Here is a 21029-nt window from a genome sequence, read left to right as displayed (position 1 = left end):
AAAATGTGTGAATTATAATTATTGATTATGGTATTCAAAGCACAGTAGCATATAGCAGGAAAGAAGTTTAATTAATTCATCATGCGAAGGTTAACAAAATAAGAGCTAATTCGGTAAATGTAATTACATCACTTTCATTAATTCAATTATTAAGGAATTTTTTCAATTTGTGTATTTATGCACTTAATTTGGAGAAGAATTAAGTCGTCGTGTTTAGTTTTATAAGAGCTTGCATTGCTTTAAAGAACTGCAACGTATTTCTAAAGAGAAATATGTGACATAACAGCATCGTGATCAGATCCGCTAAAATTGATTTTTAAATGTTGCTCACGTTTCAGTTCGAGGCTTGGCTTTTTGCTATCGCTTTTTGTCAACCGCAGAGCCATGAATTAGATTCATAGTGATTAGACTTCAATCTCTATTTTTTATTTAATTTTTAGATTTTGATCTTTGCATTCGGAAAGTACAACGAAAAGACAGATTTACCTTTCTGCTTCATTTTCCGGCTATTATTTGTATTACTTTTGCATAGTACTAACACTGCACTGGATTCACATTTCGTATTTTTTATGTAAAAAATACTATGTACTGCACTGAAGCACTATTGCAACATAATGTTCTACTGGATTCACAATTTGTATTTTGCTTGTACAAATTACCGTGTAGTGCATTGATGCAATATTACATCATAATGCTGCATTAGATTGACATTTGGTACACGCAGAACAGCATATACAGTATATGCGCAATATCACCCTGTAACACTGCACTAGATTCATATTTCGTATAAGCCAAGCAGTATATAATATAAGGAAGCAAAATTATATTGTAATACTGCACTAAATTTACATTTTGGATATGCAAAGAACAATATACAGAATATCCGTCATATTACACCATAATACTGTAATGGACTCACATTTCGTATTTTATATGTACAAAGTATCATATACTGCACCGGTGAAATGTGTCACCACAACACTGCACTGGCTTCACATTTTGTATTTTGTATATACAAAATACTTATAAATATTATAAATAAATAATTTTGTATATACAAAATACTGTACTTTCTATTTTGTATGTACAAAATGCTATAAATTTCATTGGTGCAAATTTACACCATAATACTGCACCGGATTCACATTTTGTACATGCAAAGTACCATATACTGCACAGACGCAATATTACATAATAATACTTCACTGGATTTACATTTCGTATTTTATAGGTGTAACGATGCATCGTAGCTTTTATGTAAATGCTCTGCATATTATTTGACTCCTCAAATAATCATCATTCTCCAGTAATCATGATTTTTTTCCAATAATCGTCATTCTTCTCCCACAATCACGGTTCGGTTGTTAGCTAACCAACATAAATTGTCACGATCCTGTATATTCTAAAATTAGTTTTTAGAACAAATTGTTAGTTAACCAAACTAAACTGTCAAAAAACTGTATTTTTAGTTAGTATAGAACAACTTGTTAGTTAACTAATGTAAATTGTCAATCCTAAATTAGATTTTACAGCAACGTGTTTGTTAACCAAAGTATGTAGTGACAGGCCTGTATTCTAAAATTAAAATTAAATTAGTTTAATTACTAAAATTAGTTTTTAGGACAATTTGTTACTTAATCTAACTAAATTACTACAAGCCTGTATTCTGAAAGAAAACCTTAGGATATGTTGCATTTTTATGCATAATTGCTTAAATTAAGTTTCTCTTTCAATAAAACTCAAATAATATTCTTTAAAAATTTTTGTTTCTTTTTATTAATTGATATTTTTTCGGCTTAACATTATGAGACAGCTGCATTTTTTGCGAATACAAAAGTTTTTAATATTTTCGAAAGTCTAAATGCTATTGTATTCGCCAGTGGTTTTTAATACTTATCACAAGCATGGTGTTAGGTTAGGTTAGACAAATACGATCGGAAAAGCTTTGGAATAAGTAACGACCAGGAAAAAAATTTTAAAAAAAAAACGCCTCATATTTTCCAAGGAAAATGCAGATGTTAAAATTAACACAAAGCATTATTTAGGTACCGTAGGTTACGAGAGATTATACGTAATGCTTTATGCGTTACTGTGTAAACGAAAATTAATAAAATGCACAATGCAGAACCAAAACCTTTTCACAAAAAATTAAAATTAACAAAACACCATATTTTTCAACATTTATTAACAGAATACTTTAAATATACAGCGCATGTGAAGAAAATGCACACATAAAATATATTTATCATGTACCTTTACAACAGGCGAAGTCATACGAAGTGTAGGCTTTACAAATAATTTTAAACTATATACAAGATCTGTAAGAGCAAATGCAAGCTCCAAAGCAAATGTACGCTTCCAACTACATATTAAAACTTTCAGGGGGAGCTTTTGAACAATCTAACAACTAGAAGTAATAATGTATTGTAGCATTGTCACGGTTCATGGTTTAGGTAGAGTTGAGGAGTCGCATTCAGTTCAACCTAGTAGTGAACCGCAAAACCCCATGAACCTCTGAACTCTGAACCTACATTATTTTGGTTCAATGCTCTGTGTGTGACACTTCAAAAGAAATCATCTGCCAAAGCAAGTAGTTTTTCAATTAAATTTTTATCCATATCCATCTATTGATATTTGCATATTGGAATTACTATTTTTCATTTATACTAAAATTTTTTTGTCTGTAACTTAGGAATATTTGTAATTTCTTCATATTTTAGAAGTTATTAACATTTATTTCTACATTTTCTTCTGTCTATTATTAAACCTTTATTCCTGTACGTTATCAGTGTTTTAGTTTGATATATTTTTAGCTTAACATAATTTTTAATTAAAAAATAATACATTTAATTTAATATTTTATTTTATTTATCTAATTTCATTTTGTTAGGTTAAACGTTTTCTATGCTATAGTTACTTCACCTTTAATGCAGCAATTGAAGTATTTCAACATGATAACAGGAATGTCATTGATAAATGACGAAGAAAATGCAATTATTCTAGCAACTGGAGCTGGCTTGCTTCCAAAAAAAGAGGAGGCCCCCATCTTGCCAAAATGTGGTGATAAAATGAATGCCAATTCCCGGAAAGAAGCCAAAATTGGTCGGCGATGGATTTGATGCAATAGGAATAGAGGCGAGTGTCCAGGAATAGTTAACCCCGTTGTAGGCACTTTCTTTGAGAGGACGAAAGTATCAGTCAACGAGTGCATGGTCTTCGTATCCTCTTTGTACTGCAGATGAATTTCACTTTTATTAAGATGAATTTTATGTTATGGAGGAAGAAGCAGAATTTGCCAGAAATACGTTATGAAACAATATGCGACTTTATGTCCTAATATCAGAAGAATTCTCATAGCATCACAGCACACAACATGGTGGCGCAGGTGAAGGATTCTTAATCTTTCCTCTATTTATTTTGTCTCACAAACTAACTGATCCTTGTATTTAATTCAACTTTTAATGAGATATGCATTTACCTTACATATTAAGCTCCTTAGCAGTCAAGTTTAGCAATGATATCTAAGACACTACTTAACAGTCTTACTTTTATTTTCAAAGAAAATATATCTGTACTTTTTGCAAATATGCAGTTTTGCGATTGTAAGGACGAATATTGTAGAAATTAAAAGGAGTCTCTGCATTGATGAACTCTGACATAATTGTGCATTATATATAAAAACAAATTCTGTTAACATGAAAATATACATGTGGACAAGTTTTTTTACATACAAAATTCTTTTGACCTAAATATTTATTTTTGATTGATTTCAAAGGTTGCAATCATAAAAATTTCACATTCATTACATAATATATAAAAAGAAATATTTGAGAAAATGAATAATAATTGCCTTCTTTAAATCTTTCAGGGAAATATGTTTTTAATACAACTTCAGGTTTCTCTTCATAATACAGTGGACATGTTCAACAAAGAATTAACAGAGCGTAATCTTCGGAAAAAATTTGCTTAGCAAAACAATCCATTATACAGTTTTTATATTTCAAAGATTACTCCACTTGACAATAAAAACGTATCTCTCCATTAATTCAACAATAAATAAGTAATATGTATCTCTCCATTAAATAGATAATAAAATATAACACAGATTTCAATCTGATTTCATAAATTTCATGCATTTTAAAAACTACTGCACACTCTAAATATTATATACATATATGCCAGAAATATATATTTTTATTTGTCTATGTACGAAGAAATAATGCATGAGTTAAATCACATATCTAATGCATTTTTGAGCAGACTGATTAGTTTTAACGCACGCATATGTATAAGGATAATCATAAGTTCTTGCTACTATACTATAAAGAGATGAGAAAAAATATTTTGTAAAAACTTCCCCAAACCCATTCACATAGTAAATACAACATACGTAAAAGTATGATAACAAAAAATAACCAGTACGGCAATAAATAGCCAATAACAATAGCCCTTCATTTCGTCAATAGCACTTGTTTGTCGAGATTACTTGCCCTGAAGCCGGTACATATCCGGGTAAACTTCCTTCGTCAGGTCTCAGATATCAGACAGATTCCATATTTATATTTAAATTTCTTTATGCTGAATGGCAACTAGTTCTGATTCATGATTGCTAGGTTTTGGTTTCAAAACGTTGCTTGTAGCGTCGCATTTCCATAGCTGAAAAAAAAAAAAAAAAAAAAATGCAATAAGCTTAGCTATTTGTTTATGATTCATGCTGTTCCTAATCATAAAGTAATTTTAAACATTAGTAGCCAAGACCACATTATCACATCTATTCAGCATTACCAAACACACTCACACCTGTGAGACACTATTTAATGTAAATGAAGACAGCTTCTTCTCCTTTTAATTATACTCATGGACACAATCGTATTTTAGAATATTTTCTACATCTTTTCTTTTCTTTCTAGAGGCCCCTTTTTCCCCCTCTATTATTTTTTGGGGGCTATTTATTTTAAATTTTATTTTGTCCCATCTTTTCTTCCTGGCCTTTCGAACTCGTACAAAATTTACAAAGTTCCTTTTTACTCTCCTCTGAAATACGAAATTGCCGCCCTTTCTATATACCTTTCCTTCGCACCTAAGCTTGATGTTTCGCCCATCGCTACAGAAAGACTTAGCGGGTGCAAAACAAGACATCTGTCTACTTTTTCTGTCTGTTTGTCAACCACAATTCCAGAAATAAGAATGTGCGGATGACGCCAAATAACTTGGCGAGAAAGTTATTAGATCTTCAATACAACGCAGAGAATTTCAATTTCGTAACTCCTCTCATTTTTTCCTCCTTTTCTTTCGTGAAAAGGTTCTGTCAACAACCGAATTGTTTCACTGGTTTTATTAGTGTAATAATTACCGCAGTTATAGTTTTTTTAATGATGGTAACTGTTTTAAAACTATGACGTGAGTCTTTAATTAAAGTCTACTTCAAGCTGAAGTGTGATTCATACTTTTAAAGCTTGAAAGCCGATCCCCACTCTTTCTCTTTCCGTGTAAGCTTTAACAGTTGTTACTAATTTTCTAATGTGACATGCAACTTCCTCAAGCTATAAATCATTGGCTAGCAACTATAGAAAAATTTCAAGCAGCCATATGTGACCAGTTTTACAAATTCTTGTTTAAAGATGTTTATATGCTCGGGCAAGAAGTCGTATTTTTGTGAACAATAAGAAATTATTTTTCAGTGGAACATATTGGAAATCAAGGCATTGAAATATCAAGCAGCTGATACGTCACATGAATAATTTGTACTGATTCTTTTATGAAGAAAACTGCATATTTACGTGAAACATGAAATGCTAGAGTGAACGATCTTAGAACTGTTAAGCAGTCCATTTTACATTCCTTCAAAGGAGGAAATTCATCATAAAATATGTAGCAAGTTAAGTTATATTAAGAATATTAGTTACAGTAGTAGAAGTGGGATGTTCTATGTTTATTCTGAAATTACATGTTCTAGGTTCATGTTTTGTTACCAGGTAATAAATCATTTTCAAGAGGTAATATTTAAAACAGCACGTGCATATCCATACTGAACACAAACCCCATTTGTACGATTTCATTTAGTCGAAAAAGTATTTTAAAAATGCATATGCTGATTCACATTGGAGAGAAATGTGAATTAGCATCTTATGTGTGAGGTATGTAGACTTTTAGTTAAAAGATCAATTCAGACAATTCACATAGACTTATTCACATAGGAGAAAAACATCATGTATGTGAAGTATTTAAGAAATCATTAAGTCATGTATGTGCTTACTCACACAGAAGAGAAACCTTATATATGTGAAATATGTAAGAAGACATTTTGCCAGGAGAGTAATTTAAACAAACATATGCTTACTCACACAAGAGAGAAACCTTATATGTGTGACCTGTGTAAGAAGTCCTTTAGTCAGAATTTTACTTTAAACAACCATATACTTATTCACACAGGAGAGAAACCGCATGTGTGTGAAGTATGTAAAAAGTCCTTTATTCAGAAGAGTGCTTTAAACAGCCATATGCTTATGCATACAGGAGAGGAACTTCATGTGTGTGAAGTATGTAAAAAGTCATTTAAACAAAAGGGAGGTTTAAACAGGCATATGCTTATTCATACAAGAGAGAAACCTCATGTGTGTGAAGTATGTAAGAAGTCCTTTAGTCGGAAGTTTACGTTAAGCAGCCATATGCTTATTCACACAGGAGACAAACCTCATGTATGTAAAGTATGTAAGATGTCATATAGTCTGAAGTGTGCTTTGAACAGTCATATGCTTATTCACACAAGAGAGAAACGTCAGGTGTGTGAAGTATGTAAGAAGTCCTTCGGTCGGAAGTATACGCTAAGCAGCCATATGCTTATTCACACGGGACAGAAACCTCTTGTGTGTGAAGTATGTAACAAGTCATTTAAACACAAGGTTAATTTAAATACTCATATGCATAGTCACACGGGAGAGAAACCTCATGTTTGTGAAGTATGTAAGAAGTCCTTTAGGCAGAAGTCTTCTTTAAGCAGGCACATGCTTATTCACACAGGAGAGAAACCTCATGTGTGTGAAGTATGTAAGAAGTCATTTAGTCAGAAGTGTGCTTTAAGCAGCCATATGCTTATTCACACAGGAGAGAAACCTCACGTTTGTGAAGTATGTAAGAAGTCCTTTAGTCAGAAGTCTACTTTAAGCATCCATATGCTTATTCACACAGGAGAGAGACCTCATGTGTGTGAAGTATGTAAGAAGTTCTTCAATCAGAAGAGTGGTTTAAACAGCCATATGCTTATTCACACAGGAGAGAAGCCTCATGTGTGTGAAGTATGTAAGAAGTTATTTAGTCGGAAGGATAATTTATACACTCACATGCGTATTCACACAGGAGAGAAACCTCATGTGTGTGAAGTATGTAAGAAGTCATTTAAACAGAAGTACGATTTAAACAAGCATATGCTTATTCACACAGGAGAGAAACCATATGTGTGTGAAGTATGCAAGAAGTCATTTACTCAGAAGTGTCATTTAAACACTCATGCACATATTCACACAGGAGAGAATACTTGTGTGTAAGGTATGAAAAAGTTCATTTTTAATAAAGGATTATTAAGATATGTATATCGACAGAAGAGAGAAAACTGTCATGTATGTAAGAATTCATTTGGACAGTAGACTAATTTGAAAAAATATGTGTTGACCTAAAGCAGAAGAGAAGCCTTCTATCTTTTGAGATTTTAAATTAGTGTCAACATTTATATATCAGTGTAGTAAAGATTTGTGTACGCATCAAAGAAACCTCATTTTTTGCTCTCAAGTCATTTGAATTGAATGACGACAGCTGTCTGTATCAAATGGTGGGAAAATTCTTGGAAATAAAACAGCCATTCAGTGGCATAATTTTAGGTTCAAAGGTATACCGTATGCTGATGCTGTGGTGAGGTTTTTGAATTGTGATTTGAAAAAAAATAAGTTATAATTCAATTTTTTTTCTATAAAGCAAAAAAATACATTCATGCAAATTATATTATTTTTAACTAATGATGACTTGAACCTGCATTTGATTATCTATCCTGTCCTAAAGAGTCTAAAGCTGCTTATACCGACCTCGATTGAAAAGCCTTGTATTGTTGCTCTTATTCAGAGTCTACCATGATGTGTTATGTGTTTCTTCCACCTTTTCTGAAATTTTAATTTTTCACACTAGATGTAACTGTCCACAGATTTTTGTATAACTCATATTGTGTTACATCTTTTACCTACCCAAATGCACTGTGGTGATCATATGCTTGTTACCACATTGACATACTTCTGAGATGCAATTTTGGAGCAGTGCTAAATGTTTCATCTCATGTGTGTACTGTAACTTGTATGTTCTTTGTGTTAAAAATATTTCTGAGTGTAACCATCAAAGCTATTAAATTAATGATAGATATGCCTTTCTTGTAATGAAATAATATGCAGTACAAAGTCCGTAATCCGGACTCGTCGGGACTTCGGTGATTCCGCATTAAGGGTTTTTCTAGATTATAGATTATCAATTTAACCCTTTGATGCACGCGATATTATTTTTATAATTTTTTTTAACTAAAAATTCTAGAAATTGAATATTATGATCCTAGAGACAAATAATATATGAATTTAAAAAAATCTACTCTTGCCCATTGTTCTATGGGAAGTGGTCGCACTGTGAAACCACCGCGCGTCTAGGATTTTGAAACTTACTGATGTAGTAGGAAAAAAAACTTACCATTTTCCCCGCCTGTTTCCAATAAAACTTTTTAAAAAATGTATGTAAGAATTGCATTATATATAATTTTTTTTACATTATTTTACAAAGTAAATCGTCAGAAAAAATTAAAAAATAAACATTTATGTACTTTTTCGGTACTTACGTATTATCGCAACCAGGTTGGCGCGATTTGTAAGTTTGAGTAAAAAAGTATGAATAGAAAGAAAATGTACATTTATTAATTACAGATAATTTTTAATACAGTTTTTTATATTATTTTGTTTTAAAATATAAAATAGTAATTAAACCCTTCTGGTTTCGAACTTGAATAAGCTGCAGAATTATTTTTTCGGCGGAAATCTTTTGGCTATTGCTTTTAGCACTGATTGAAAACCGTCTTCGCCATTAACAGCTTCAGCTTGCCGCCATATAAATTCGATAAGGTATGAGTCAAGATGATGACGGGCTGTTCCTCTCTGTTTTTTGTTGCGCCATTTGGCTGAGCCCCACATGTGCTCTGCATATTGTGTGTGAACGCCTGTGTTGGGATCCACAAAGTTATATTTGTCATTAACAGTTCCATGCAGAAATCCAGCATTTTCGAACTCACTTGTATTGTATCCTTTCCAGCAATCCAAATAAATGATGCTTCCTTCCTTGATATTTTCGGAAATTTTTTCCATGAGGGTAACGGCGCTTCTGTTAGGTACAGTAACCAAAAAAGTATCTATCTTTTGTCGGCAAATTCCGCAGAAAGCCCATTGCTGTGGTAGTACACGCCCAGTGTTATTTTTTCTTTTTACAAATGAACTTTCATCTATACGTAGGGTCGCCAAATTTGGCAATTTATGCGAATTTTGGTCTGGTTGTGTTAATACGTAAGTACCAATTTTTCTATAGCAGATAAAATATAAGTACCTACATAATAAGGACATTTGGATAAATGGATTAAAAAACTCAATTAAATAAGGATGAAAAAGAATTCAGTGTTTTTTTTTTTTTTTTTATTTTTTTATTTATTTATTTCAAAGAAAAAAAAAATTTTTTGCGACACTGTGCAAAGCATGTTTTGTCTCTTTGGTACATACATAGACCTACATTGCACGTTTCGCACATACATCTTGTTCTATGAGGTTTCTTCCTTGTACTACAAAATGTACACTGCCTGGATTTAAATTTCACTGGTATATGTCCAGCGTTATTTAATTTCTTTTCATTTGGCACATGAAATTTGTGTTTTTTTATGTTAATTGGGGGGGGGGGGCTTGGTCTTTTTGGCTTTGTACAGATCGTTCGTGTCTCGTTCCTACTTTTTTTATTCGTATTTCATCCCAAAATATTCAGAAAATATTTTAATTTAAAAAAACTTTTATGCAATTTTTATTTTTAATTATAGCAAAGTACATTTGTAAGGATCTTAAGTTTACTAACGTTTATTTTATTTTAAATCTTTACTATCACTTCTTATTTTCTACTTCCGGCCAGAATTATAAGCGTGAAGGAGTTTATGCAAAGTTGTCTGGCGAACGCCAAGTATTTAAGTGTGGTCTTTTTGCCAAGCAGAAGAGAGGAAGCCGTGAGTTCGAAGCAGGCCGCTTACCTTAGAAGTTACGCAGTTGCTACTTTGCCTTCCAGGCCAGAGGTTTTAATCCTCTTGATAAATTAAACGTATTGTAGTGTTCACAGTCTCTGTGCTACATACGCTTTCTGTTATTATAAGGCCAATCTTATTCTAAAGTTAAATTAGAGTTTAGTTTTATTTTGATATCTTTTAAGTTAGACCCCGAGTGGAGGGTCATTGTATTCCGAAGTACGGAAGTCATTGTATATAAAGAAAAAAAATAAAGGGTTTTGTATACCCTTCGTCTGTATCCTGTCTACTTACTACAATTAGTGAACATAGCTTTAGTAAGCTCTCTGTTCTAGTCAGGTCATTGTATGTTTCCGAAGAAGGTTAGAAGAAACATTGAACCTGATACATTTACATTAAATTTAAACCACAGGAAATAATTTATAAAATCACAATACTAGCATGGGGAGCAAGTGTGTTGATGTCATAAAAAAATATTTGGAAAAGAAAGACCTTTTTACTGGGCAGGTGCATGTATTGTTTAGTAATAAAATAACTGTGTGGTTTCAAAGCCCTTGATCTATATCCGGGTAAAAATAAACATTCCTATTTGAAAAGCAACCAAATGCTAGTGGTTTCAAGACGCGACCACCGAGCCTCTAGAGGATTTAAGCATTGTGAGACAATGCTCTAGAAGCGCAGTGGTCGTGCCCTGAAACCACATAGCAAATGCCAGACATATAGAGGTTTTTTATATATATACAGTTTAATTACTGCAATTTTTTATTTTTTATGATAGAAATCATCATGTGCGATGGCTAACTTTTGTAATTTAAAGTTGTTTACATTAATAGAAGGAAGTTATTTTTTCTCATCGAAAACAAATTTTAAAAGGCATCCGATCTGAAATATTAATACCTAAAACATATATGATTCTACAGTCGTTTTGTGTTATTTAGATGTAAAAGATCAGTTATCAATTAAATTTCACTCAAAAATTTCGGAAAAAAGAGGGTATCAAAATTTACAAAAAAAAAAAAAAAAAAAAAAAAAAAAAAAAAAAAAAAAAGCTTAATATTTATTTGTTTACTTTATTAAATATTTCTTTCAATGTAAAATATTTCAACTTGTCAATGTAAAACGTTTCAAGTAAACATTTCTTTCAATGTAAAATGTTTCAAATCTTTCAATGTTGTTTAAGTTGCTTCGTTTTTTGTGTTAAACGCGCATGCGTAAGTTTGTGGCTATGAAGTCCGGATTATAGATCATTCCGGATATGGACATCTGGTTTACCGACTTTGTACTGTGTTAGGTGATTTGTTTATTGTGATGAAATACTAAAGATCTGCAGGTAAATTACATAGTTCCATTTTTTTACATACTTTTTATCTAATTAAATCTATTATCAACCAGTATTCTCAGTATGTCTGTCCATCTGCAAAATCAAATATCTCAAGTGTATAACATTCATAAAACCAGTACACAGTTATCACATAATATACGAGAATGGAAACGAGATGGTCTAAGATAAATTCTTTCAAATCATACCAAGTAGAGTAGCCCCATGTGTGTAAAGTACCTAAGAAGACATTTGAAAAAATGAATCAGTATGGCAGTATTATTTCTATGCAGGTAAGGAACTCGAATATAATACACATTTATTCAAAAACTGTTCTTGTTGCAAGAAAATTTTTAATTTGCAAGGATGCACATTTTATAAGCATGAACATCTGTGTACAAAAGAAAAAAAAATATATATCTGCTTCACTTGTAACTTTTTCATTGTTCTTGGCAAAAATCATTATAAGCATCTCAAGCATAAAAAAAAAAATTGTCTCAAATGGTTCCCATAATAATGCAACTTTGGAACTGAATAGAAAATAGCAATATTTGGCACTTAGCCACCATTTTTATGGTTTTAATTCAAGGAAAACCTTTTTCTGGAATCTTTTGGCAAATCCTCGTGAGCTGGAAACAGCACACGAGCAATAATTTGTTTGTTTGACTGATTGAACATGTGTTTGTAAAGCAGGACTCTCATGGAAATTTGCAGGGTTACTTTAAAATTTTATTTCATGGAATTTATTGAACATTGCTGTTCTTCAACCTGTTTATTTTATTCAATAAACCTTATTTACAAAAAAATTATACTTATAAATGCTTTTTTTATAATTTATTTACAGTCTTAAGGGTGAAATGGCCTAAAAAATATTAAAATTATCAAGATATTAAATTTAAAAAAATTTTCAATATAAATATTTCAAATTTTATATTTTAAATGTTAATAAATGTGTGTGTTTAATGGAAGTATGGGAGGAATTTTGCAAATGCTTTGATTAATAATTGCTTTTTTTTTTTTAATATTTAGCACTTCAAGCAAAGATACTTTAATATTTAGTCAGTAACTTCTAAAATTTATGCATGTAAGTTTATTGTTGCACAGACACAATACACTCTTCATGATATTCTCATGAATTCAATGTAAAATACCTACACAGCATGCATCTAATTCAGCATTCTGTACAACTTTGTATGCATAAATTAAGATACAACTGTCTAGATATAAATATTAGGTATCAGATTCAGAAATGTATGCATGCATACATAAATTTCTGAATCCGTTCTCAATAACAGAAGAGGGGAACCAAATATTAACTAAAATTAGCATTAACCTCATTTACATCAAACATGCTGAAATACTTTCCTTGCTGTTACTATCGTAGACATCTCATTTGTGATATTGCATTTTTTCTTGTCAAGGTTACCAATGGCTAATCAGCAGGATTCTAAGCTTGATATTAAGCATAATGTCGGCAGAAAGTACATGATATTGAGCATATATATATATAATATTGCTTCTTAAATGTTTTGAATTAATTCAATAAGTGCAAAACAGTTATAAATATTTGTATACTTACAGCAATACTTCATTTGCCTTTTATTAGATTTCTATGGCCCTTCTTCCGGAAACGGAACCTAGGAATATTACATCGCCGGAAAACAATCCTATTTGAAATTTCCTACAGTGAATTTTGCACATTATGCTTAATTTCACATACAAGTATTCAAATAAGTGATCTGTTAGATTTTCAGAATGACGACCACTTTTTGACAGCTTCTCTGTGAGAGCAAGATAATGTTGAAATCATGGAAAATAATAAATCTTCGAAAAATAATTTGCAAGTACAAAGTCGATGAGGATTGTGATATAATATGCAAATTGTGCATAGCAGTCAAAGAAAGCAATGACAATACAAGAGAAATGGCTGTTTAATGGAATTACTAGTTTCATTCTCCTTTTTCTTTACTCAGTAGGGCATACAGACAAGATTTATTGGAAGCATTTTTCAAAAGTATTGTGAGAATTTTCTTCACTATTTGCTGTAAATGCAGTACAGAGTGTGATATTGAGACTCGTTGGGACTTCAGCGATTCCGGATTTGGAATTTTTCTGGAATTATATCATCAACTTAAATCTAGTAAATTGGCATGTAGGAATTATGAAATTAGTATTTAGCATGTAATAAAGCATTTATGGGTATCAAAATTTACAAAACAAAGTCAAAAAAATTTACAAAACGTATTTATTTTTATACATTTTATTAAGCATATATTTCAATGTAAGTTGTTTTGTTTTTATGCTAATGGGAAAAACATATTTCAGGGTCCGACTTGAGAAAAATGGCAGTTTTTGTTGCACCATTCCTGTTTATCTGCAATGCCCTCCTAAGTAAAAGGGCATCCAAAACATAATGCAGTAAAACATAATTAAAACAAAAAATTATAATCTAAATAAACTGCATTTTAAATCCATATAAAATAAGTAAATACACATTATCTAATCTGCGCAGTATGGAAAGGAAATATTGACTTGCCTTATATAGAGATTGTTGCTTCTGCGGTGTGTTTCTCATATAATTCCTTAATAGTATCCCAAAACTCTTTAAAATTATCTCAACTAGAATCTGTATACTGCCGTCACCACATAAATTCACAAGAGTAAGAATAAAAATATTCTTCGTAGTGCAGGACAGTCGGTGGCATTTCTTTTGAAAATCCCTTTTTATTGCATCCCACATAACTTCAATAGTGTTGATATGAGTTACGGTTTTAGTATCCTTAAAGGACACTTATAATTTACTGAGAGGTGAACGAAGCCATTTATCAGAAACGATCGTTGTTCCAGGTAGGTTATTCCATTAAATTACAATTAAACTTTCATTTGCACACCTGTCAATCCATACTTTCGTTCCCATTCACTCTAAATTGAAGAGAAACTTCAGGTTAATCTTACCACCGGCAGCCATTTAATAGTGTAAAGCACAAAATAAACAACGTACTTCCTAACCGATATCCAACGTCGAAATAAGCCCTTAGAAAAGGTCACAATCTCAATTCTACAATCAAAATCAGCGTGCTCACGCATTACAACCCATCAAGTCACTAAAATATTCAGGTTATCATGAATCAACAACTTGGCGATAATCCAAAGCATACCCCATAATATGGACTGCCCATCCTAATACTTTCTCCTTTTTGTACGCAGACATAATTTGCTGTTCAGTTAAAAAGTTCCACAGTTCAAGTTCTGTAACTGCTGTGTCTAGAATTCTGACTAACTTCTCAGTTGACCTTTTTTTTCCAGTAGCCTCTTTCACTTTCGGTAGCATTATTTTCTGGATCTAGAACCATATTACAGATTTCGCCGTTTGTTAATTTATTGATGATTGGTGCACTGTCATCTCGATCAAAAACTTCTTTTATATCATTTTCATTGATTACCACTTCTCCACATTTTTTTACAAAATCCATAATCACTCTTTCCGTTTGCAATATCCATAAACCTTAAACTTCACAGTTATCATCTTCACTATGAAGTATCATGGCGGGCTGTAAATTATGATGAGTGTTTTTTAAAGTTTCTGAAGGCACATCCTCTGAGGACCTTGCGATGCTCCACACAGTAGATTTTATGCTAAAAGATTTCACATATTGAATAGTCTTCCCATTAAACAAGAAATTTAACATGTGTTTTTAAAAATGTTTCTTTATATTTGCACTTCAGCATGCACACTATATATGTACTTAGCCTGAATAATCGACGTATAATTTGGAAGAAAGATTAATATGTGCACACTCTCTTTCACTAATGGTATATGAGTTGGATATTTTTCTACAATCAGGACAATTTTTGTGTCTTCAGATAAACCAACCAAATTCAAATGCTGAGGAGCCTCAGGCATGAAATGATTTTCAAACCAATCATTCATTAATGCTGGTGCCATCCTTGCTCTTTTATTTATGCACATGCTAAAATTGTTAGTCTCGCTTTGGAGCCTTTTCGGAAGAGGTTGCCAAGGTATTTCAGGGTACATATTGCCAGAAAAGATCAGTTTCTTCAGTGTTGTAAATTTCTTCTGGAGATAATTTTTCGCTATTAACAAGTTTGGTGAATTCATCTGCAAATAGCTCAGTATCAGCTGAAGCACTTTCACCTTAAATTTTTAATCATTTTTATTTCACCCAAATTTTTTAATTGCCTTATACAATGGCAATTTTTAAATTTGGTTAACTAATCTGTCAAATATGTGCACTCAGCTTTAAGTTCATTTCTTCATGAAATATTTTATCTTGAACCATTAGCATTGGACCCGTCAATAGTACAAGCTCGCTGCAATGATGTCTGACCCTTTCAGTCATCACTTTGAGTATAACAAATAATTGTTCTCTTATTCATTGCCAATGGAGTATCAGAATCCACACAAAATTCAAAAATTTCCTTTTTCTGTTTTCTCATGTCATATACAGTTGACTTTCCAATGCTCCTCTCATAATTTTGAGACAGATATACCTTTATCCATTTTTTGCAGCAATTCCACTTTTTCTTAAATGGAACATGCTTTTGCTTCGTAGATTCTATTGCAGCTCCAGAAATAGAAATTCATTTTGACATAATCAAAAGTTTAAACTCATGTGAAACTGTTAAAACTGAAAGTTTAACTTATGAATGTTTTAACTGTTAATACTTTCATATTATTATTATCAATTTTATAAAAATTGCTGTAATATGAAAGTAATACTGTAATAATAACAGCCTGCAAAAAGTAATTAACTGGTTGAAATCAGAAAGTTAAGGAACAGAGCAATGTGGTATATTAACTGAAATGCAGTATATAAAGTGAATTTTACCAATATATAACAAACTTCCAACAAGTACTTACGCTAAAATGTTCGAATCAAGTTCTGAAATAATTGAATAAAACAAAAGAGGTGCATAGAAATATTTATATGAACATCTTGTACAAACTATACTTTACAAGACAATAATATAAGTGATTTATTTATCACACCTAACAGTTTCATTTGTAAACTGATAAGAATATGTACTAAATACAAGAAGTAACATTTGAGGAAGTTATATACACATGTTATACTACCTTGTAATGTTATTATTTGTAAGCCAGGTTACTGAAAGGAACACATGTGAGCGAGTTTTTGAGTGAATACAGTCAAAAGTCGTTAATTCGGACACCCATAATCCGTAATGATCTATAATCCGGACCTCAAAGCTAAAATCTTTCTGCGCATAGGCGTTTATGCGTGCGTGCAAGACCTTTACGACTGTGTATATGCGTGTGCACAAGCGCAGAATAAGTTTCCGCGTGTGCGTTTAATGTATAACGGACGGTATAAGCTAAAATTATCTAATTATCTATTTCAGTTAATGTTGATGATTGCATTGTTCCTTAATCTTCGAATTGGATCTGGCTTATTAATTTTTGCAAACTGTAAGAGCAATTTTTCAAAAGTAAGCTTGAACTTTTGATTATGTCAAATAAAATTTCCGATGCTGGAGCTCCTAAATGATCTACAAAACGAAAGTATGTTTCGATGTCCATCAAACAAAAAATGAAATTGCTACAAAAAATGGATAAAGGCATATCCTTTGTTTATCTAACCGTTCCAAAATCTGTTTATCAATTTCACGCTGCTCTGCGGGGGGGGGGGGGGCTAACGTCGCGGCGCGCAATGAACTGGAAGTTGATCTTCAGCACTATCGTTATCTTCAGGGCAGATGTTTTTATTTTATTCGGCTTATAATTCCTTACTAAATGTAGTATTTCATCTCGATGTACTCCATCTTTGATATCATTTAAATCAAATTCCTCGTCATTATAAATATCACGAATACAAATCAAATAGTTTTCTGGTTGCAATTTTCTAATTTTGGCTATGCGTAATGTATGCTTTACGCAAGCGCGCGTTGAAAGAAATGTTTAATAAAGTAAACAAATAAATATTAAGCTTCTTTTTTTGTAAATGTTGATACCCTTTAGATCATTATTTTATAAATTACGGTCATTATTTTATATTGCTCATTATTTTATAAATTACGGTTTCATATTTTTAATTTTATAATTTCTGCATGCCATCTTACCAGATTTAAACTGATGATCTATAATCCGGAATCGCCGAAGTCCCGAGGAGTCCGGATTAAAGACTTTTGACTGTATTTTGTTACTTATATATAATGGAAGAATGTGCATATCAAAAAGTGATACATTTGCATTGTTTTCGGAATAACAGTATTATAGAGTTTCCTGTTGAAAATCAAAATATTAACATAATTATTTTTATACCCTGCTTGAAAACTGCTAATAAGCAGTGGGATTTTATATTATAACTAATGGTGTTTAACAAAATGGCATGCATTTGATGAATATTCTGAATTATCATTGTAATGCACAATTGTGTTGCAAATGGTGAACTTTCCATTAAGTTCACCATATTGTAAAATTAAATAATAAATGTATTAATATGCTCCTTATGGATATTTTTTGGAGTTTCAAAGAAATTGTTTTTGATAAAAAATTTATCGTATAGCAGCCTTTCCAGTTATTTGTCCTGTGACTACACAGTGATCAGGAATGAAAGTTTGCACAAATGAATTATTCCATAATAATTATCAAGCTGTATTTATTCTTAGCAATATCTAGCTATTTTAGTTCTTGTCAACCAGTGACTGTCCAGATAATATTATGAAACACCAGTAATCTAATTCACATACCAAATTCCATTAAATATATTTGCTGAATAAATGTTTTTATTGTGACTATATAGTATATTATTTTTTAAATGCTTTCTAATATCCATAATTAAAACAAAATTTTGAAAGTTCAAGATATTTATTGCGATGATGTACTGTAAAAGCTCCACTGTCTGAAAATATCAGGAAATGCTAAATTCAAGATACGTAAAAATTCCAGGTAGTTAAGCATATAAAAAATAGGAATTCGTGTTAGAAATATCAAATCCATGACGAAAATTTAGCTCTAAAATTATAGACAATCATCTTATTTGTTACCAACGTGAATATCAAAAGCCTACATTTAAAATTATATTGTTATGAATTTTGAAAATATGTAAATACTTTTATTGAAATTATATGCAAATTGTATGTCATGCATAATGTAACACGAAAGGCCTCATCAGTGTGAAGCATTGCTGGGAAAGCAAGTTTATACTGATAAGTATATTTAACATTGAGTTAAATCGCTGGCTTGCCAAATTAGTGAGATGGCACCAAGCTGGTAGTGCTCTTGGTAACTGTCTCTAAATTTGGTTACAAATCCCCAAAAGTCACCAAATTTGGAGTCTATACTTAACTGTAGTCCTGTTCTTATATAACTTTAAGTCCTATACTTAAGTAACTACTCCAATCTCTATGTAACTCTGTGCTTTCCAGCAATTGCAAGAATGCAAAGGTGTTGGAAATTTCTCAGTGGACAGGGAAAAACTATATAAGACTAGATCAGTTGAGTTTAGTTCAGAGGTTACTTTTTTCTCATTGACAACGAAAATATTTAACTCTATTTCATATATAGCTTTTAATATTAACTATAGGTATAATCAGATCATTAACAAAATATATATATATTGAATTTTACGCTTTTAAAATCAAAGGAAGGCAAGTAATGAGACAAGAGAATACTAGATTCTTTATAATACTTCATTTATTTTCCGCTCAATAAATAAAATTATACTTTTGAATTTTCTTAATCCACATATTCTAGTAAATGTGTAGATTCGAGGCTAATTCTAGCTTGAGTCATTTTCTCGATATAAAGAGCGTTAATATGCCACAAACATTAATCCGAATATCAGTGCGTGGTAAGTTTCGCAAAAGTGAAATGTTGAAGATTAAATAAACTTATAAAATGAAAGCATTACAATATTTTTTACTAAAATGACAGTTGCATTTATACATCATACATTTATAACTGCAAAACAAATGACATATAAAACGTAAACGAAAACATGCCCTCATATACACAGTTCCAATGGTTCAGCATTGCAAGAGCAAAGCTCATTAGTCCATTTTGAAACCTCTCCCTAAGAAGCAATACTAATGTGCACCCAAGGAGGTTAGAATTCTAACCTTGTGTGCACCTGTGAATTAAGCACCCCGGTTGCATATAAGCAAAATGTACACTGCTAGGACAACGGCTTGAGTTTGGCCAGTGACAATCCAGATAAGGGTCACCATTAACTCTACCCACATGAGTGATGTCACATTTCTAACGTTTGTTTACATTCTGCTATCCGGCGTTAGGAAGTGCGTTGTTTAAATGAAAAACATCTTTACTCTACAGTGTAAATTTGTTCTAGTGATACTATTTTTTAACTTTTCCTTTAAAGTCATGCACATATACATATATTTTCAATATATAATATGTGAATTATATCCATCAATATGCATGTGTATGCATCTAAATAGGAATGAGTGTGTGTGTATCTCTGTGTATTCATTTTTCAGAATGTCAGATTTCTAGCAAATAATCTAGAAAGCTTTTTTCTCTTAATTTTTCACATCTTCACAGTGAGTTTTTTTAAATAATTAAGATGATTGTATTCATATTTAATATTTCTGTACAACATGATTTATCACTTAAAAATGCTTATATTCAATTATGGATAAAGTGAGTTAATTCCAGTAGTATTTGATTTTTAATAGTAGAATAATTTCTCTAAAGAAGCTTTTGTTTTTTTTATAAATCCTTTACATGAAAATTACTTAATAATATTAGAAATAATTAATCTGTTACTCCTTACATATGGCTTAAATATATTAACAGAAAATTTTCATTCAATAGCTTTATAAATTTATTTTATGCAGTATTTTAATTTAATAAAAACTAGTGTTGATAAGTGAATTTCCATTGCTTTCTTTAGTGCCTGAGCGGTAAAGTGACTGGAACGCTGATAGTTCGATCTGAGTTTGATTCCAGTTGGACAGGCTGCCTGCATGTGTAACATGGTTTCCTGGTTTTCCACATGTGTAACATGGATAGAGTATAATACCTATGAAACTGAACTGATAAATTTTCACATCTGTCTCTTTCATTTGTTTGCTTTTCATATATTCTTTAATAGTTTTATTTTTTATGTAGCTTTACATGATGCCAATTTAAACATAAAAAAGCCAAGAACAAAAGAAATTCACACTGAAACTAAATTTAAAATTAGTCTGAAGATAACTGATGTAAAATAAATAGTGGCTAATTTATCAAAATTACATAAGAGGGCAAATAAATAATTAGCATATTCAGATATTTATTATAAGTAAAAATTTTATATTCTTAACAGTAAAAATGCACATATTACAATGTAATTAATTTATTACTTGCAACCACTTCAGTAGAACTCATCAAATTTTTAAAATGTTTCAAACTCTGGTAACCATACTCATAACAATCTT

At 31.3% G+C, this 21029-nt stretch overlaps 1 long non-coding RNA gene across 1 annotated transcript in view; it reads right to left on the bottom strand.

Annotated features, from left to right (window-relative positions):
- Positions 1-2168: 2168 nt before the first annotated feature.
- The window catches only part of LOC146997105 (uncharacterized), a 35104-nt gene continuing 16243 nt past the window's right edge, over positions 2169-21029 (bottom strand). The window contains exon 3 of the long non-coding RNA XR_015041122.1: positions 2169-4656. This is a non-coding gene — a long non-coding RNA (uncharacterized LOC146997105). The remainder of the gene's footprint in view (positions 4657-21029) is intronic.

This window comes from Stegodyphus dumicola, chromosome 5, assembly GCF_044657685.1.
Source record: "Stegodyphus dumicola isolate Sdum_Otavi_A_Nest chromosome 5, ASM4465768v1".
NCBI lineage: Eukaryota > Metazoa > Arthropoda > Arachnida > Araneae > Eresidae > Stegodyphus > Stegodyphus dumicola.
This window is presented reverse-complemented; position numbering and strand designations above follow the sequence as displayed.